This window comes from Podarcis cretensis (genome assembly GCF_951804945.1).
Source record: "Podarcis cretensis genome assembly, chromosome: 3".
NCBI lineage: Eukaryota > Metazoa > Chordata > Lepidosauria > Squamata > Lacertidae > Podarcis > Podarcis cretensis.
Window position 1 is genome coordinate 7,062,942 of NC_137172.1, and position 6,552 is coordinate 7,069,493.

Genomic DNA, 6,552 nt, shown 5'->3' on the forward strand with positions numbered 1-6,552 from the left:
TCCAGACACAAACAAATAATATTGAAAGGTTCCAAGTAACAAAAATGGCTTTACATTCTCCTATGTCTTCTTACTCCAGTACATTATAAAAAGACTTCATTTCTTGGTCAATACATTATCCTGCTGTCTGCCCTCTCTTGTTCTCTTCATATATGGAAGCTGTGCAAACCATGTCCCAGATTTTAATTATTCATTACCTCATGACTGGTGTTATCATCCCCCCCACCCCAAATTTTGAAATTCTGGCAGCAGCACACCCTCTGACATTCCTCAGATGAAATTAGGGACCTTTTTCAGTCCCACCCCGACTCTTCTCAATCTTCACCTCCCATTCTCCCTGTGCAGAACATTTCCTATCAGAAGAACAATGGGACACAGCACACATGCCCTCTACCATCCTGAAAAACAACATCCCCTTAATCATGATTTTATTCTATTTTATTCTTTGGTACATTTCCAAGCAGAAAAAAACCACCAATAAATAAATTTTAGGAAGGGGCGTGATTAGATGCAGATGCACAAAGTGTCCTGTCCCCCCTCCCCAGAAAATAAAAATAAATCAGGTCTCCTTGTGCTCCATTCTGCTCCCCCTGTCTTCCTACCCAGGCAAGAATTTTGCTGGATATCACCCACGGTCCTTCCTTCTCTTTTTCAAACAGTCGGAGGATGAATGGCAATTCTGAAAGGTTACAGGAGAGATAATGATAGGACAAGTTAGTACAGATAGTTCGAGGTGTACCAGGCAACTCCTACGAGGAATATTCAGCACAATTAACTAGGTTAATTTAGGGGGAAAGGGTGGGCTGAAGATTGATGCTGGGGCCTTGCAGGTGCCCCACTGCAAGCAGAGACCTTTATTTTATTATTATCACACACTTGTATAAGTAACTGGAACTTCTTAGCTTGGTTCAACACCGATCAGCGTCCTTTCTGCAGCAGCCTCGAGTTATCAGAGGGAGCTTCAACCATGAGGTTCCTCTTCCTTTTTCTTCTTCCTTTGCTGTTGCTGGCCCTGGCCAGCCAGGCTGAACAAGGTAAAAAGAAAAAGAGGGGAAAAAAGGCTCATATTTTTTAAAAGTCTTTCATATATTGTAGACTTGTAAAGGGGTAAAAGAGTATTGGGAAATGATCCATAATGAATTGAATTTTTTTTCTTAAAGTACTTTTCCAAAAAAAGCAGAGTCCTTTCTGTTGGGGATAATTCAGACTGAAATTCCCAGGTTTCAAAAAAAGGTTATTTATGTATGCTACTACTGCGGGCTGTGTTTTGTTAGCCCCAAAATGGAAAACGAGCGAGGTCCCAACCGAAGAAGAATGGCAACTTAAATTGATGGGACATGCACAGCTTGCAGACCCAACTTACAGAATAAGAGAACAAGAAGAATATTTGTTTAAAGAAGACTGGAAAATGTTTATTGAATATACAGTATGGGGGGAAATTGTGTACATTTGAAAACGTTGGCAGCATTAAGATAAATTCAACGGTGTAAATAAGTTATGATGGATGTACTGAATGGTATAGTTTATGCAAAATATGCAGGGTTTATGATATTTAAATTAACCATGTAAAGAGAAGAAGGGAAGTCATTCATATCTTAAGAAGGTAAAAATGAGTCTTTTAAATTGTAAAACAGAAAAATTATATACAAAAAAAAGAAGGAAAGTTGCTCATATTGATTAAGTGCAAACGGGATGTTGAACAAGTGAGTGATCGATAACTCTCTTTTAAATATATATGTATTTAATATATATATTTAATGTGAGATATATAAAATAACATTGTATCCAAATAAGCCATACTCAGAGTTGACTCACTGGAATCTATGAGCTTATGTCATACCCTCCAACATTTATCTGATGAAAATAGGGATGTCTCAAGGAAAAGCGGGACATTCTGGGATCAAACCAGAAACCAGGACAACTTCCATTTGTTAACATTCAATGGAGCATATCTTGGTTAGATATACAATCCATATATATATGTAATGTTCAGGGGAATATAAATTGAGTGGATAATTTGGACAATAACCAGCCATTGTGCACAGTCACCACGTCTCGTGGACAATGTACATGTACTCCTTCTGCGAAGAGGGAATTGTGCACAATTCCTGGTCAATATATACAACCCCCCTGCAGGCCTCATAATGACTGAATTTTGTATATTATTTGGCCATTATGCATAATCCTCAACAGGCTTTATGTTGCCAGTCTTGCCCATCTGACATTCCTGCCACTGTACCCAAACCCCACTGAGCTCCACATGCCTTACCCCACACACCCCACTTAAAAAGGAGCAGCAATTCTTGGGCATTGGGAAACCAGGTGTGCAAGCTCATTCCACCAGGATCACCCCAGGACCAACTGCTGCTGAGTAATATTTCATTGGTGGGATAGGGATGGGGGGCAGAAATGGCAGTGGGTGGGATCAGAGGCCTGGGCGATGTATGGATACATCATCTGAAGTCAGTTTGAAGTCCAGACTGTGACAGCGGTTTCATAATTTTTGACCAGGCAATATATTGTGAATCCCCACTCACCAGGGGCTCAGGCAGTTTCTGAAGCCCTTGCCACTGAAGGTGCAGGACAAGAAATGCCTCCACTTTACTCCAAAGTAAATGGCTGCTTCCTGCCTGCCCGATTTGCAAGGCATGAGCCCGGGCACCCACATTTTTTTCCTGTGGGTGTCCGGCCCCCACCCCTACTGCCGCTGCTGGCTCTGGTCTTAGCTATCAAAAGCAGGAGCCAAGCCACATGGATCTTGTTGCCTGATGGCAAAAAGAAACATCTCACTTTGCTGCTTGGGAATCTCCCTCCCTCCCCAGCCAAGCTTAGCTGAATAATAATAATAATAATAATAATAATAATAATAATAATAAAATTATTTATATCCCGCCCTCCCCAGCCGAAGCCGGGCTCAGGGCGGCTAACAACAATAAAACAGTACAACAGTACAACACAACACAACACTCTAAAATCATTCATTATAAAATTAATTCAAATCAAACCAATGGCAACCATTGGGCCAGAGCTCCGTGAAGATTGCTGAAGGAGGGAGTCAGGCTGTGCCCTGGCCAAAGGCCTGGTGGAACAACTCTGTCTTGCAGGCCCTGCGGAAAGATGTCAAGTCCTGCAGGGCCCTAATCTCTTGTGACAGAGTGTTCCACCAGATCGGAGCCACAGCCGAAAAAGCCCTGGCTCTAGTTGAGGCCAGCCTAACCTCTCTGTGGCCTGGGACCTTCAAGATGTTTTTATTTGAAGACCGTAAGTTCCTCTGTGGGACTTACCAGGAGAGGTAGTCCTGTAGGTACGAGGGTCCTAGGCCGTATAGGGCTTTAAAGGTTAAAACCTTTGTTGTTGTTTAGTCGTTTAGTCATGTCCGACTTCATGACCCCATGGACCAGAGCATGCAAGGCACTTCTGTCTTCCACTGCCTCCTGCAGTTGGGTCAAACTCATGCTGGTAGCTTCGAAGACACTATCCAACCATCTCGTCCTCTGTCGTCCCCTTCTCCTTGTGCCCTCCATCTTTCCCAACATCAGGGTCTTTTCCAGGGAGTCTTCTTTTCTCATGAGGTGGCCAAAGTATTGGAGCCTCAGCTTCACGATCTGTCCTTCCAGTGAGCACTCAGGGCTGATTTCCTTTAGAATGGATAGGTTTGATCTTCTTGCAGTCCATGGGACTCTCAAGAGTCTCCTCCAGCACCATAATTCAAAAGCATCAATTCTTCCGCGATCAGCCTTCTTTATGGTCCAGCTCTCACTTCCATACATCACTACTGGGAAAACCAGAGCTTTTACTATACGGACCTTTGTTGGCAAAGTGATGTCTCTACTTTTTAAGATGCTGTCAAGGTTTGTCATTGCTTTCCTCCCAAGGAGCAGGCGTCTTTTAATTTCGTGACTGCTGTCACCATCTGCAGTGATCATGGAGCCCAAGAAAGTAAAATCTCTCACTGCCTCCATTTCTTCCTCTTCTATTTGCCAGGAGGTGATGGGACCAGTGGCCATGATCTTCGTTTTTTTGATGTTGAGCTTCAGACCATATTTTGTGCTCTCCTCTTTCACCCTCAATAAAAGGTTCTTTAATTCCTCCTCACTTTCTGCCATACAAGGTTGTGTCATCTGCATATCTGAGGTTGTTGATATTTCTTCTGGCAATCTTAATTCTGGCTAGGGATTCATCCAGCCCAGCCTTTCGCATGATGAATTCTGCATATAAGTTAAATAAGCAGGGAGACAAAATACAGCCTTGTTGTACTCCTTTCCCAATTTTGAACCAATCAGTTGTTCCATATCCACTTCTAACTGTAGCTTCTTGTCCCACATAGAGATTTCTCAGGAGACAGATGAGGTGATCAGGCACTCCCATTTCTTTAAGAACTTGCCATAGTTTGCTGTGGTCGACACAGTCAAAGGCTTTTGCATAGTCAATGGAGCAGAAGTAGATGTCTTTCTGGAACTCTCTAGCTTTCTCCATAATCCAGCACATGTTTGCAATTTGGTCTCTGGTTCCTCTGCCCCTTTGAAATCCAGCTTATACTTCTGGGAGATCTCGGTCCACATACTGCTTGAGCCTTCCTTGCAGAATTTTAAGCATAACCTTGCTAGCGTGTGAAATGAGTGCAATTGTGCGGTAGTTGGAGCATTCTTTAGCACTGCCCTTCTTTGGGATTGGGATGTAGACTGATCTTCTCCAATCCTCTGGCCACTGCTGAGTTTTCCAAACTTGCTGGCATATTGAGTGTAGCACCTTAACAGCATCATCTTTTAAAATTTTAAATAGTTCAGCTGGAATACCATCACTTCCACTGGCCTTGTTATTTGCAGTGCTTTCTAAGGCCCATTTGACTTCACTCTCCAGGTTGTCTGGCTCAAGTTCAGCAACCACACTACCTGGGGTGTATGAGACATCCATATCTTTCTGGTATAATTCCTCTGTGTATTATTGCCACCTCTTCTTGATGTCTTCTGCTTCTGTTAGGTCCTTTCCACTTTTGTCCTTTATTATGGTAATCTTTGAACGAAATGTTCCTTTCATATCTCCAATTTTCTTGAACAGATCTCTGGTTCTTCCCATTCTGTTGTTTTCCTCTATTTCTTTGCATTGCTCGTTTAAGAAGGCCTTCTTGTCTCTCCTTGCTATTTTTTGGAAATCTGCATTCAATTTCCTGTATCTTTCTCTATCTCCCTTGCATTTTGCTTGCCTTCTCTCCCCCGCTATTTGTAAGGCCTCATTGGACAGCCACTTTGCTTTCTTGCATTTCCTTTTCATTGGGATGGTTTTCGTTGCTGCCTCCTGTAAAATGTTGCGAGCCTCCATCCATAGTTCTTCAGGCACTCTGTCCAGCAAATCTAAATCCTTAAACCTGTTCCTCACTTCCACTGTGTATTCATAAAGGATTTGATTTAGATTGTATCTTACCGGCCCAGTGGGTTTTCCTACTTTCTTCAGTTTAAGCTTGAATTTTGCTATAAGAAGCTGATGATCTGAGCCACAGTCCGCTCCAGGTCTTGTTTTTGCTAACTGTATAGAGCTTCTCCATCTTTGGCTGCAGAGAATATAATCAATCTGATTTTGATGCTGCCCATTTGGTGATGTCCATGTGTAGAGTCGTCTCTTGTGTTGTTGGAAAAGAGTGTTTGTGATGACCAGCTTGTTCTCTTGGCAGAACTCTATTAGCCTTTGCCCAGGTTAAAACCTTAGCCCTAGGCTTAATCATGTGAGCATGGCGCTTTTTCTTTTAACCTTCCACGCGGAGGCCCCACTAACCATTTGGTTCTCTATTTCTTCCAGCGGGCAAGGTTTGTGAGAGGATGAGAGGCTTTTGCGTCTACAAGAGTTCATACTGCCCCAGCAATGAATTACTTCCGTTTCAATGTGGCAAGAAGAGAAAGTGCTGCAAAAAGTTAGACTCAGATGCGTAACCGTGGATAAGAGAAACCGAACTTCACACGGGGGGAAACAAAGAGTGCTTGATATATGCTAAGGCAGAAATTGTTAAAAGCATTGCATCCCACTCATTAAATGCATGTCAGAAATAAGCAGCTGAAGTGTTCATTGCAAGATACGATTCGGTCCCAAGGATACTGTTGGATGTTCCTGGTGCTCCCTGCTCAGTTCTGAAGTTTCTCAAGCTTCTGGTGGCTTTTGCTATGCTGAGAAAGTTCGCAGCTGCATTTCTAACCAGCTGACATTTCAGTCTTCAAACAGTCTTGCAAGGCAGCCCATGTGTAGTCTGACCAGGAGATACCTAGAGTGTGTGTAATCATAGCCAGGCTAGCTCCTCAAAAAAGGACCAGCGCTGGTACAGTACACCACCCTCAGCTTGTGCCTCTAGTGACTGAGCTGGATCCAAAACGATCCCCGGGGTGTGCACCTGATCCTTTGGAGAGGGATCAAATCCAGAAAAGTTTGAACTCCACTTCTTGGCTAGATGTTGTTGTTGTTGTTTAGACATTTAGTCGTGTCTGACTCTTCGTGACCCCATGGACCAGAGCACGCAAGGCACTCCTGCCTTCCACTGCCTCCCGCAGTTTGATCAAACTCATGCTG

General features: G+C 43.3%; 1 long non-coding RNA gene across 1 annotated transcript; it reads left to right on the forward strand.

Moving 5' to 3' along the window:
- Positions 1 to 848: 848 nt before the first annotated feature.
- Positions 849 to 6,041, forward strand: LOC307211967. The gene is made up of 2 exons (XR_013836659.1): positions 849 to 1,034; positions 5,794 to 6,041. It is a non-coding gene; the product is annotated as an uncharacterized lncRNA (long non-coding RNA).
- The last annotated feature ends 511 nt before the right edge of the window (positions 6,042 to 6,552 follow it).